Raw genomic sequence first — 12,907 nt, 5'->3', positions numbered from 1 at the left:
CCAGGCTTAGAGGACATCCTGAAGCAGGCCAGGGAGTTGTGTGGGCATTTCAGGTGATCTTACACAGCCATGGCACGCTTTGCGGACATTCAGCATAGAAACAACTTGCCGGTGAGACGCCTGATTTGCGATAGCCCGATTCACTGGAATTCCACCCTGCTCATGTTCTCTCACCTGCTAGACCAGGAGAAAGCCGTCACCCAGTACCTGTATAATTACAGTACAAGGACACAATCTGGGAAGATGGGGATGTTGTGCCCCAACAACTGGACACTGATGCGAAATGCATGCAGGGTCATGGAGCCCTTTGAGGAGGTGACCAAACTGGTGAGTCAACCTGAGGGCACCATCAGCGACTTGATCCCCTACGCTTACTTCCTGGAGTGTGCCGTGCGTAGAGTGGTGGATACAGCTGTGGAGGAGCGTGAACGAGAACAGTTACGGCAGGAGGAGTCGTGGGAGCGATTTTAATTTGAGCCAGATGTTTCCTCAACACCTGCGGCAGCACAGAGGTGGGAGGAGGAGGAAGAAGAGGAGTCGTGTGGGGAAGGAGAGGAGTCAGACTCTGATGATGATGATGAGGAAGGTGTTTCTGTGGAGGAGGAAGAGGCGGCGGAAGAAGAACAACCGTGGCAGCCATCACAGGGGGCTTCTGCTGCTCCACATTCCCGTGGTATTGTTTGTGGCTGGGGGGAGGAAGAGGAGTTGCGTGCCATCACTGAGGAAGAGCAAGAGGAGATGGAAAGTACGTCTGCATCCAGCTTTGTGCAGATGGCCTCTTTCATGTTGTCCAGCCTGTTGAGGGACCCCCGTATCAAAAAACTCAAGGCGAATGACCTGTACTGGGTGGCCACGCTACTAGACCCTCGGTACAGGCACAAAGTGGCGGACCTGTTACCAACTCAACACAAGGCGGAAAGGATGCAGCACTTGCAGAACAAGCTGTCAATGATGCTTTACAATGCGTTTAAGGGTGATGTGGCAGCACAATGCAATCAAGGTACCACTGGCAGTACCCTCCTCCTCCCAAGTCCACGCAGGCAAGGACAGGACGCTCCAGCGATCTCCGGGTGATGTCGGACATGCGGACATTCTTTAGTCCAACTTCTCGCCGTAGTCCTTCCGGATCCACCCTCCACCAACGCCTGGACTGGCAGGTAGCCGACTACCTGGCCTTGAGTGTGGATGTAGACACTGCGAGCAGCGACGATGAACCCTTGGACTACTGCGCAGGCTTGACCTGCGGCCAGAGCTGTCCCAATTTGCCATACAACTTCTCTCTTGCCCTGCCGCAAGCGTCCTGTCAGAAAGGACCTTCAGTGCAGCTGGAGGCATTGTCACTGAGAAGAGAAGTCGCCTAAGTCACGACAGTGTTCAGTACCTGACCTTTATCAAAATGAATGAGACATGGATCACGGAGGGCTACTGCACGACCGAAGACTAAGTCAGTCCCCACACACAGCATCTCTGCCTGCAGGCCGCTTGCCTTCTCCGCCACCACCAACAGGGTCCAGGACTCTAGGCGGATTCCAGAATTTTTAAGGCCGCTGCTAGCAGCGCCTGCTACACTAATTTTTCTGGTGTGTGTACATGCCTGCCTAATTTTTCTGGATGCACTGCGGGTGGCTGGAACAAAGAAACAAAAGGCATGTACATGTGCCCATCCCCCTTCGTGATCATTACCTTGCCGCGGTGAAGGAGCTTGCGTATCACAATGAAGCAATGACCGCCGGCTATATGAGTGTCTCGGGTGGGGGTGGCACACGAAAGATAATAAAGTCATTGTTTTATTGTGGTCAGACCAAATTTGATCAGCTGGACAGTCACTGTTCTGTCATTCAGCTACATCAGCCGGGCGACCATATGGGCTGTAAAGCCACCATCACCTGCATTCTCGTCATGGTGCGCACCAGTCCAGCACGGCCGTCACTACACAAACGGCTGTTTGCAGTCACTGCATACCTTTCACTACATCTGTGACTGCACATTGTATTATACCTGGCAGTCAGTGCATAACTTGCACTTGAATGGATGGCAGACTTGCCCTCCATAACTGATTCCCGTTAAAGGATTTAAAGTTGATTCATTACAATTAGGGCCTCAAAAATCCTCCTGAGTCCCGTATTGTTATTTTTGGTCACTACCTCGGGGCGGGCATACCTGCTGCCCTCCTTGCCTGGATGTGTGGTGGTAGCCGTTTGTTAGGCTCCAACTCTGGACCAGAGTCACACCAGGAAGGGTTCCCCCGCCATTACCCATGGTCAGTGGTCACAATGGCAGACTTGACCTCCATAACAGATTCTCGCCGGAGACCAACCTGGTGAATTGCAGTGAAGGCACCATCAGACTTGCCCTCCATAACTGATTCTCGTTAAAGCATTTAAAGTCAACTCTTTCCAAAAACAGCAGGGCCTCTTAAGTCCCGTATTGGTATTTTTGGTCACTACCTCGGGGCGGGCATGCCTGCTGCCCGTCTTGCCTGAATGTGTGGTGGTAGCTGTTTTTTAGGCTCCAACTCCGGAACGCAATAGAAACCGGATTCCCCGGCCATTACCCGTGGTCAGTGGTCACTAGTCACCATGGTGCTGAGACTATAGTACCATCAAAAGGTTTCACACAATTGAAAAAAATGGCAAACTTGCCCTCCATAAAACATTCTTGGCAAATGCTTTCGACTTGGTTTGACTCCTGCTGGGTCAAGGGTCCACCTGACCACAGATGCCTGGTCTGCAAAGCACAGTCAGGGCAGGTACAGCATGGGTCTCACCAGGCTCCCACTTCTGGCCGGAATCCAACCTTGATTCCCCGGCCATTACCCATGGTGACAATGGCAGACTTTCCCTCCATAACTGATTCTCATTAAAGGATTTAAAGTCAACTCTTTCCAAAAACAACAGGGCCTCCTGAGTCCCGTATTGTTATTTTAGGTCACTACCTCGGGGCGGGCATGCCTGCTGCCCTCCTTGCCTGGATGTGTGGTGGTAGCCGACCGTTTGTTAGGCTCCAACTCCGGACCGGAATCACACCAGGAAGGGTTCCCCCGCCATTACCCTTGGTCACAATGGCAGACTTGCCCTCCATAATAGAGTCTCGTTGCAGGTACTGAACAGCAAGTAAAAAATGTAATGTAAAAAAAATAGATGTAAGCTTTAACAATGGTAGAAAAAGAACCATCGAAAGTCGATAAGGCGGACAGACATTATCTAACCAGACATCACTGAGTGAGGAAGAGCAATCCTCGCCATGGTGCGCAGTAGTCCAGCACGGCCGTCACTACACAAACAGCTGTTTGCAGTGCGTTACACAGTGAGTTTGGTGTGTCAGTGTGAAGCAGTACACTAATTACACTACCTGATTGATGTATACACATGCAAGATGTTTTAAAGCACTTTAGGCCTGCAATTTAGCATGCAATGTGATTTCTGCCTTTAAAACGCTGCATTGCATCAAATCCAGATTTTTCCCCGGGACTTTTGGCGTGTATCCCACTCCGCCATGCCCCCCTCCAGGTGTTAGACCCCTTGAAACATCTTTTCCATCACTTTTGTGGCCAGCATAAGTGTTTCTAGTTTTCCAAGTTCGCCTACCCATTGAAGTCTATTGCGGTTCGCAAACTTTTTCGCGAACCGAACCTTCCGCGGAGGTTCGCGAACAGGGTTTGCGAACCGAAAATCGGAGGTTCGCGACATCTCTACTTATTAATGAAACATACAAAAGTAAAATGGATACAGCGCTCAATGTCACACGTGCAAAGGACTGTATCAAGAGAACTTAAAGAGTCTCTAAATAAGGTTATTCTTCAAGCGTATCCTGAAGACACCACGGCACACGTGGGAGATTTTCAAAACAAGGGAATACCACCACCTTACCCCTAAAAGGAGATGATCATCACCCTTATGATATGACCATCTGTGAGATTGGGTTTACAGTGCCTGCACGATCACTAAAGGTAACCCTCTGCCTGTCAAGAACCTCCAAATGTAGTGATGATAGAAAGGACCAGTGTGGTTTAAAGAATGTGTGGCATGTGTGGCTAGGGGTGTGGTGGAGGTGTGGTTAGAGGTGTGGCATGTGCGTGTCTTAAAGTGTCCCTCTCGCCTCAAAAAAATTGTGAGGTATGATTTCCCCCACCCACATCAGCTCTAGTTTTAACCTGGAGCCTTACATGCACCAATTACATCCATTCCCCCAGGACACTAAACAATATGAGCTAGTGGAGGTGCACTTCCGGGGGGGAGGGGATGTTAAGGTTAGGCACCACCAGGGGGGGTTAAGTTGAGGTTAGGCACCACCAGGGGGGTCTAAGGTTTAGAGAACACAGGGTGGGGGGGGTGATTAGGTTAGGCACCAACAGGGGCAGGTTCTGTGTGGGAGTAGGGAAAGCAGGGCCGGATTTAGAACATAGGAGCCTATAGGCACAGAAGTTCTTGCGCCCTAAGCTCCGCCCCAACACAGGCCACACCCCCAAAACATGAAATAAAACCATTCAAGGTAATTCATAAATGCCCATTAAAATGGCGGCATTATTAAGAAATTTAGGCACCCGTGGAGCCCGATACATAGCTGGATGAAAGGGGGGGGGGGGGGGGGGTGGAAGGTTTGGTGGCTGTTATGGTTAGGTATTTGGTAGGTTGTTTGTGTGAGTGAAGACGGTTAGGGTTAGCATCAGGCAGGTTGTTTGTGTGTGTGGGGAGGGGGTGGAGCGGTTAGGGTTAACCCTCTGGAGGGTTCTGTTCTGAGTAGGGTTAGGTTGAGCTATAGTAAAAGAATGGTATTCAACTAATATTTACGGTTCTTCTTTACATTTTAAAAGTAAAATATTGGTAAATGTACCAATATTCTACTATTGGTTTTCCAGGCGCCCTTTTATTACTTACACCATGCACCCACAGATCTCACTCACACAGAAGCACAGATCACATGCACACACAAATCACACACACGCACACCGATCACACGCACACATCGATCACATGCACACATCACACGCACAGACACACAGATCACACGCACCCACCAATCACACACACAGACACACAGATCACATGCACCCACCGATCACACAAAAATCACACACACCGACACCAATCACACACACAGATCACACGCACAGATCACACGCACAGACACACAGATCACACGCACAGACACACAGATCACACGCACAGACACACAGATCACACGCACAGATCACACACACAGACCACACGCACAGACACACAGATCACAGACACACTCTCCCCATCCCCACGCACACACAAAACAAAACCCTCACTCCCCACCCCCTCGCCCATACAGACAGCTGGCTAGCTAACTTTCATTGCAGGAAGTTAATGTACCGTCCACAGCAGCTTTCAAGTTCCCTCGCAGCCAAGTGACACTTTGTCAGGTTAGAGCCGAAGCAGGAGGAATGCATCTGGGGAGAAGGCAGCAGCAGCAGCAGCTAAAACTGCTCTCTGCACTCTCAGCGCTGTCAGCACCCTCCCGACCCCCGAACTGTGTGTGCCCCCGGCTTGACCCCTTCTCCTTCACAATCACAGGTGATGGATGGATGGGAGAGGAGGGGGGTGGGAGCGGGCAGACAACGCTGGCACAGTGGCACTAGTCAGGGGAGTGAGACCACTCCAATACACATGCTGGCTGGTGGCTGCTGATTTGAACAGGACGAGGGGCGGAGCTTTTTGCCTACCTTCGCCGGATTCGTCTCTCTCCCTCTCCTGACTCCTTCTGGGCGCAGACAGGCTTATTTCAGTAACAGGTAAGCGATGCCTGCCCCGCCCACATGGTTTCTCCGAGTCCTTGCCCAGGGGCAGCAGAGATTGCCTATGCAGTATGCACGCAGCTGCTGCTCTAGGCTTGTAAATTGCAGCGCTGCGTGCGGGGCGGGCATGAATACGGTGGTGGGCGGAGACAGGGAGCGGGACTGTGCGTGCAAAGCTGCCCTGAGCCGCCCTTAGCCTGTTCTGCACACATCACTGTATGTGCGGAGAACGAGGCGGCCGCTGGAACATGAAAAAGTGGGCGGGGCGAGTGGCGCGGTCATGGAGGATGCACTAAAAAGGTTTTTAAACTTGAAAGGGACAATTAAAAAGCCGCCTTTGCCCAATCAGGCGCCTGTAGGCACGTGCCTAGTGTGCCTTATGGTAAATCCGGCCCTGAGGGAAAGGTTAGGTTATAGTAAAATATCAGTATTACAAATATTTTACTATATGAAAAAGGTAGTACAAAATTGGTAAATTAAACAAATTTAAATATTTAAATCACTTATTTTATACAAATATTTTATCACTTTTACAGGTGCTTATTTTTGTAAATGTAAAAATAGGTTACAGTGAGAAATAGTGAAATATTAGTATCATAAACTATATTTTATGTCATATTCTGGCACACATTATACTAAACTATAACTTCAATATTGTCTATATCCTTCTTAATGGGAGCCTTTAGTGTGTGTACGTATTAGTGCGCCACCAATGAGCTGGGACCAGGGTGAGCCGAATGGCGGCTCACCCTACTGATCACTTAAATCCCCTGCGACTTTAAATATTATTCCCCAGGGAGAAGTAATTTGGAGTCCAGGGATGGCTGGAACCCTGAATTACACTTACAAGCCCTGCGCACTATAGCATTGCTGCTATAGCGGCGCCCAGTTTTATTTATTATATGTAAACCAGCGTTCGAATATTGTATAGTCGAGCGCTGGATACCAGCTGAAGGATGCATAGGTTTCTTTTGGGTTCCATACCTGAACATCCTTGCTCAGCTATTTTATAGCCTGTGCTTAGCTACAGTAAAGCCAAGTGTTGCTATCAATAATTGTATAATTAGAACTCAGCAGTACACTGCCAGCTATCAATTGTATGCAGCACCAGGACACACCACTGCTTATCACAGAAGGTGAGTATCAGCAGGTTAGGTGTGGGTTTAGGAGGGTTAAGGTGAGGGGATAGAGTAGAGGAATATTGCATCATCTGATTGAAAGAATTTTAGGCCAGTGCTGCAACAAATATTAAGAGGGCCGAATGTGGTTTCAACCCAGCAGAGAATTATTTCTTTATACTGAAATATGGTTATTTTATTCCATCGGTTTAATCTGCTAATTATATATCCTCATGTCTAAACAAAAATGTGTTATCAAACAAAAGCTCATTTTTTGATATATTAATGTAATGAAATTGCATATTACACAGACAGTATATATTTAGGGATTTAGGAAGGGGGGGGGGGAGTTAATTCCAGTGTAATTTATGTTATGTTAATGTAATGCAAAATGATAATTAAAGTTGCACATTATGTAGTGTTTGTAAAATCTATTAAGGAGTAATGGTTATAAGATGTTCCAATGATTAGGATAGACCGCCTTAATGGATGCAGGAATCAATCATGGCAATATTTAGCAAACATCCTCAGTATATGTGTGAAAGACCGCTTATGTTTGTATGATAAGTGTCAAGTCTTGGAACAAGATGATAATGAGACTTAGCATAGCCTAGCATGGCTGATGACATATTTTATATAGAAGTACTAGAGATTAGAAATTAAGCCAAAAGAACAGCATTGACAGCAATTAGCATTTATAGAGGACTGTGCACAATGGCCTAAAATTCATCCATAATTCTCCCAGCCCAGTTTTCCATTAACCCCTTTGGAGCTGCGCAGCTCTGGACCCTTAAAGGAGTCATCAGGGGAAAACAGGTAAAATAAGTGGTACTTACCAGGGGCTTCCTCCAGCTCCAAGCTCCCAGGACGTCCCTCGCCGCAGCTCTGCCCGCAGCCGTTTGCCGCAGGTCTGTCCCGATCCCCGGCGATGATGTCAGAGCGACCTGGAGATCTCTCTGTACTGCGCCTGCGCGAGCGCCGCTGTCAAACATCTCCACGTGGGCCGGAGCGGACTGCGCAGGGAAGTTTAAAGGGAAATTTAAGTGACATGTGACATGATGAGATAGACATGTGTATGTAAAGTACCTAGCACACAAATAAATATGCTGTGATACTTTTCTTCTTTCTCTGCCTGAAAGAGTTACTATTAACCATAACTGCCACCCAGACGTGAGCCTCATGCCCGCAGCAGGTGCTGCTACAGCCACAGGGATGTGGGGTTCACCTCTGTGCAGTCTGCGGGACTGTGCGTGCAATCGTGTGGACAGAAGCCAACAATCACGACGGTCCCTTAGACAGAGGGGATTGGTGGCAGGGGACAGAATTACACCTACATACGTTAGGGATTAAAAAATGTTTAATATGTATGTATAGTGATGGATGTAAAACTAAAAAAATGCACCTTTATTTTATTTTAAAACTATAAAAAGCAAAAACTGGGAAATAATTATTTTTTCTTCCATTTTTTCTTATTATTCCCATTAAATTGCATTTAGAATAACATAATTCTTAGTACAACTCAAAGAAAGTGTAATTGGATGGTGGAAAAAACAAGGTATAGATCATTTCATTGTGATAAGTAGTGATAAAGTTATTGGGGAATGAATGGGAGGAGCGCTGAAATGTGAAATTCCTCTCGTACATAAGGTGAAAAATACCCACGTGCTGAAATGGTTAAGCTATGCAACTGACAGTTTTTCTGCAGTCGGGACCCAGTCGGACCACTAATGAGGAATTACAGCCATAAAATACTTTGCTCTAGGAAGCTCAGCTATCTTCAGGAGAGGGTAGATAAAAAAGGTAAATAGTTCATATATTTGAGCAGTCTTAAACAGAGTTTCATTCACCTGAGTCAAAACAATAAATCTACTTTTTAAGTTTTTAAATAGACACTGGAGCGAAAAAAAATTATGATATCATGAATTGGTTGTGTAGTAGGGGTAATTACTAGAACATTGGTAGCAAAAAAAAATTCTCATATTTTTATTTTCAGTTATACAGCTTTTTTTTATAACATTGCATCATTCTCAAATACTTGCAGTTTACACATTACTCAGCATTCTAAACGTTTTTGCAGACCAGGCAGTGAACTTTTGACCTGTCCTGAACTGTTTTCTGCAAAAGAAAAACACAATACAGCAGAGATAACCTAATCAGAAGTTAGAGCTCTCCCCGACTTTCAAAGTCTCAGAGCTCAATGGCTATTTGCATAGATAACAACTGGAGTTTCTTAAGGGCCCTTTTCCACTAGCACGTTTGCTCTGGCCGAATCGTAAAGTCGCAAACCGCTAGCAATTTTAAAATCGCTACGGTTTGCTTTTTAACATAGGAATCGCGGTAGGTCATTTCCACTACCGCTATTCGCTTTTGACGGGAACGTGAACGCGCGGCGGAGCGATATTTGCCGCAGTTTTGCTATGCAGTGCATAGCATAGCAAAATCGCGGCCGCAAACGTTGGGAAATCGCCAGAATTGCGATTCAGCAATCGCTAGCGTTCAGCGTGAACGCTAGCGACTGCTAGTGGAAAAGGGCCCTAACTCTTCCTGTACTGGAAACAAATATTAGACTTATGTTTCTGCTCCTAATGCTTTATTTCTTAGCTGTACTACACAACCAATTCATTATATCATAATTTTTTTTTCTCGCTTCAGTGTCTCTTTAAGTATAACATAAAACCATGGGATATCTAAAAGTCATTTTAGGAGTAGGAGGATGGATGCAATTGTGTATCTCATCACTTTGTTTTCACTTGAGTTTCACTGTAAGGACCAGAGATTTTTTTTATTTTTTTCTGTGATCATTATGATTGGCTCAGATTGGTCACAGGTTCATGAGCCAACGGAATTGGCTTGTGAATGGTGCACAGAACTCGGCTGTCAATAGGCTGCTGAATTTAGCAGCTGTGGGCACGCACAATCATGTCATGAGTGGGAGAGCCAGTGAGTATAGCTAAATCTACGCCTTGTCAAGCCACAAGCACGGCGTGGATTTTACTACACGGGGTCCCTGATAGGTTAAAGGTTATTGACGTTACAGTCACATGACAAATTAATGACAGGAGTCCTGTAGAAGAATTAGACAAATACCAGTATTAACCCTTACACAGAAACGTGTAACACAGACATGGATTAACAAAAAAACAAAAACAATAAAGTGGTTAAAGATGAAGGATATTAGTTTTTAGAAAATACAGTATTTTCATATGAATGGTTGGTTCACATTAGATCTGCTGATGAACCATATTCCAGAATAGGCAGCATTGAATAAATAGAGAGTAGGACATGCCCATGGTCTCCTATGGGCCCTTTTATAAAGTTCATTTTTACCAGATGCAAGTTTTCCATTGCATGATCACTACAGAAATTCAATACAATAATTAGACGATAGCAGATACACTGCCATATTCGATGATATAGCAGGCTTTATGGGGGCACTTTCAGTGGGCAACTGTACATCAGATACAGTACCTAATGCCACCACATAGCACCCTCCCTGTAATTATTCCCACAATTGTTCCCACTCTATCCTTGGCAGCGAACTTCAAGCAAACCCTTCGAGCACCCAAAGGTGAATTATTGTAAATTGGGGTTCTTTATCTTTAAATAAAGGTAACATACCAAAAAATGGGCTCTAAACAGCATAGGCGCAAGCAGGGCCGGCCCACTCATAAGGCAGGGTGAAACTTTTGCCTCAGGCGGCACATTTCTAGGGGCGGCATCCGCCCGTCGGTAGGTGCGGGGAGCCGGCCACCGAGCTGGAGGGGTAACGGGCAGGACGGGGGTATTGGGCCTAGCGGCGGGGAGGGGGGGGTCGGACCCCCCCCTCCCTCGCCTGGGTCCCCCGATCTGCGCTCCCCTCCAGCCAGAAGCAGCCGCTACTCGTAAGAGGCACGGGCGGGGAGGACTCACCTCTTCCTCGTCCCGGCGTGCGCTCCACTGACGTCATTTCCTGCAACGCCGTCCACTTACAATACAGTGGGCGGCGTTGAAGGAAGTTACGTCAGTGGAGCGCACGCTGGCCTGGAACGAGGAAGAGGTGAGTCCTCCCCACCCGTGCCTCTTACGAGTAGCGGCTGCTTCTGATCTATTTAAGGCTGGAGGGGAGCGCAGATCGGGGGACCCAGGCGAGGGAGGGGGGGGTCCGACCCCCCTCCCCGCCGCTAGGCCCAATACCCCCGTCCTGCCCGCTACCCCTCCAGCTCGGCGGCGCCCCCCCCCCCACACGGGGGATGGGGGGGCAGCAGCAATAATTCTTTCAAAATTTGCCTCAGGCGGCAAAAAGTCTAGGGCCGGCCCGCAAGTGAGCAAAAGCGTGAAGCCAGGCCAAAGTGGCTTTCAGACACAATCAAATGAAGATTTGCTCCTCTGAAGAGACCTTAAATAAACACACCAGATTAAACTTGGGGATAAGGGCCTACAGAGGCGCTATACCCAGCTCTTGACCAGACAGTGTACCCTCCAAAAATCGTTTGCCTGAAGAAGCGGGACTGGTACCCGTGAAACGCGTTGCACTATTGGAGTTATTAATAAATGTTACTTTAAACTGCAAGTAACTTGCCCGTTGTCCGGCCATTTCTTCTTGAAGGGAGGTGAGTCCACCCACTTCCCCCTTTTTAATGATTTTAATTAATTTTACTCTACCTGGCGCCTCTGTTATCCTGCTACAAAATAATTGAATCCACCCTTGGTGGAGGGGTGTATCCCCACTTTTTCCTATCTACAGAGAGCGACTTCTTAGACCTGAGCGGGGTCAGGTTATAATTCTCCCCGCCTGCTCGCCCAGTGGTTGCCTTGGTGGCGACCTACCTTTGTGAGTATAATCACCTTCTTCATCACCAGATACCAGTACATTAACATACTACACCATATCGGGCTCTCGGTTTCCCTCTCTTTACTTTGGTAAAGGTAAAGACCACCTTTGGTGAGAATCTAGTGAGTGTATGGTGGGCTCGATACATTGGTGAGAGATCTGCCATCTGGCTCAAAAACTACTGTTCTATTCCATGCTCCGCCACCTATACATCTTGACAGACTGCCATTGCCTGCTAGTAAGGTGTCTTTACAGGCTCAGCCAGGAATCATGTCCTGCTTCCTGTTGGGCAATTGAAGTCTCAAGTTGATTCGCCAATAAGTGATGTGATAGGACAATAAGTCCCACCCTGGCATTTATTTTTGCCAACTGTGCTCTGAGACATATTTTTAGAGTGACAGAGAAGAAGTCCTGCAGATTACTTGCATTTGCACTAAACTATTACAGGCTACTCCACTATTTGTTTTTATTGGTTGTTTCCCCTCAGTATTTTGTAAAGTGGTATTAGCGCCTCTCACATGTGAAGCAGGTAACAACACAGAACAAAAAGAAAGTCCCCATAGTGTCTAAACAGCTCTCATGTCCCATGCAGAGTAGATTTCAGATTACATAAAGTAAAAAAATGATTTTAAACAACTACAAAAATCTGAAACATGGGATTTTTATTTTTGGTTGATACACTATATCTTTAGCTGGACCTAAGAGTGTGGCTGAAGCTATTGTACATCCATCTTGTCAGTTCCACCTGGCCTTTAATGAGAATTTCAGCAGGTGATGTCTGTTGGTTGCGGCCTAGAGGAGCGCGGAGGACCTCACATGCGGATACTGCCAATATAATTGGCACCAGTTCTGTCAAAGAAGCTCAAGGAAGCTGACAAGCAGGAGACATGTAATTATCTATCCAAGATCTCACCTCAGAGAGGAAATTGAACCTAATAAACTTCCCCTCCGCAGGGTTTTAAAATGGAGTAAGTTCGCCCATTGCTAACCACAGTGATTGCTATCTTAAATACAAAGAATTGGAGGGTTAATGTATCTGTCCATCTCTCAGGATCATGGAGACACATCTTTGACCCCTTTGCAGCTTCTACTTAAGAGGCATCTTGGTTATTATCTAGCAAATGAGACAGACAGAGTGATAAATGGAGCCTCGTGTCTGGTGAAAACGTCACCTTATAACGACAAGATCAAAAGCCACTCATGGCTGTTCTAAATTTG

At 46.9% G+C, this 12,907-nt stretch overlaps 1 long non-coding RNA gene across 1 annotated transcript in view; it reads right to left on the bottom strand.

The window, feature by feature from the left end:
- The window catches only part of LOC137561151 (uncharacterized), a 132,637-nt gene that overhangs the window by 30,130 nt on the left and 89,600 nt on the right, over positions 1 to 12,907 (bottom strand). The window lies entirely within an intron of this gene.

This window comes from Hyperolius riggenbachi, chromosome 3 (assembly GCF_040937935.1).
Source record: "Hyperolius riggenbachi isolate aHypRig1 chromosome 3, aHypRig1.pri, whole genome shotgun sequence".
Classification (NCBI taxonomy): Eukaryota; Metazoa; Chordata; class Amphibia; order Anura; family Hyperoliidae; genus Hyperolius; species Hyperolius riggenbachi.
This window is presented reverse-complemented; position numbering and strand designations above follow the sequence as displayed.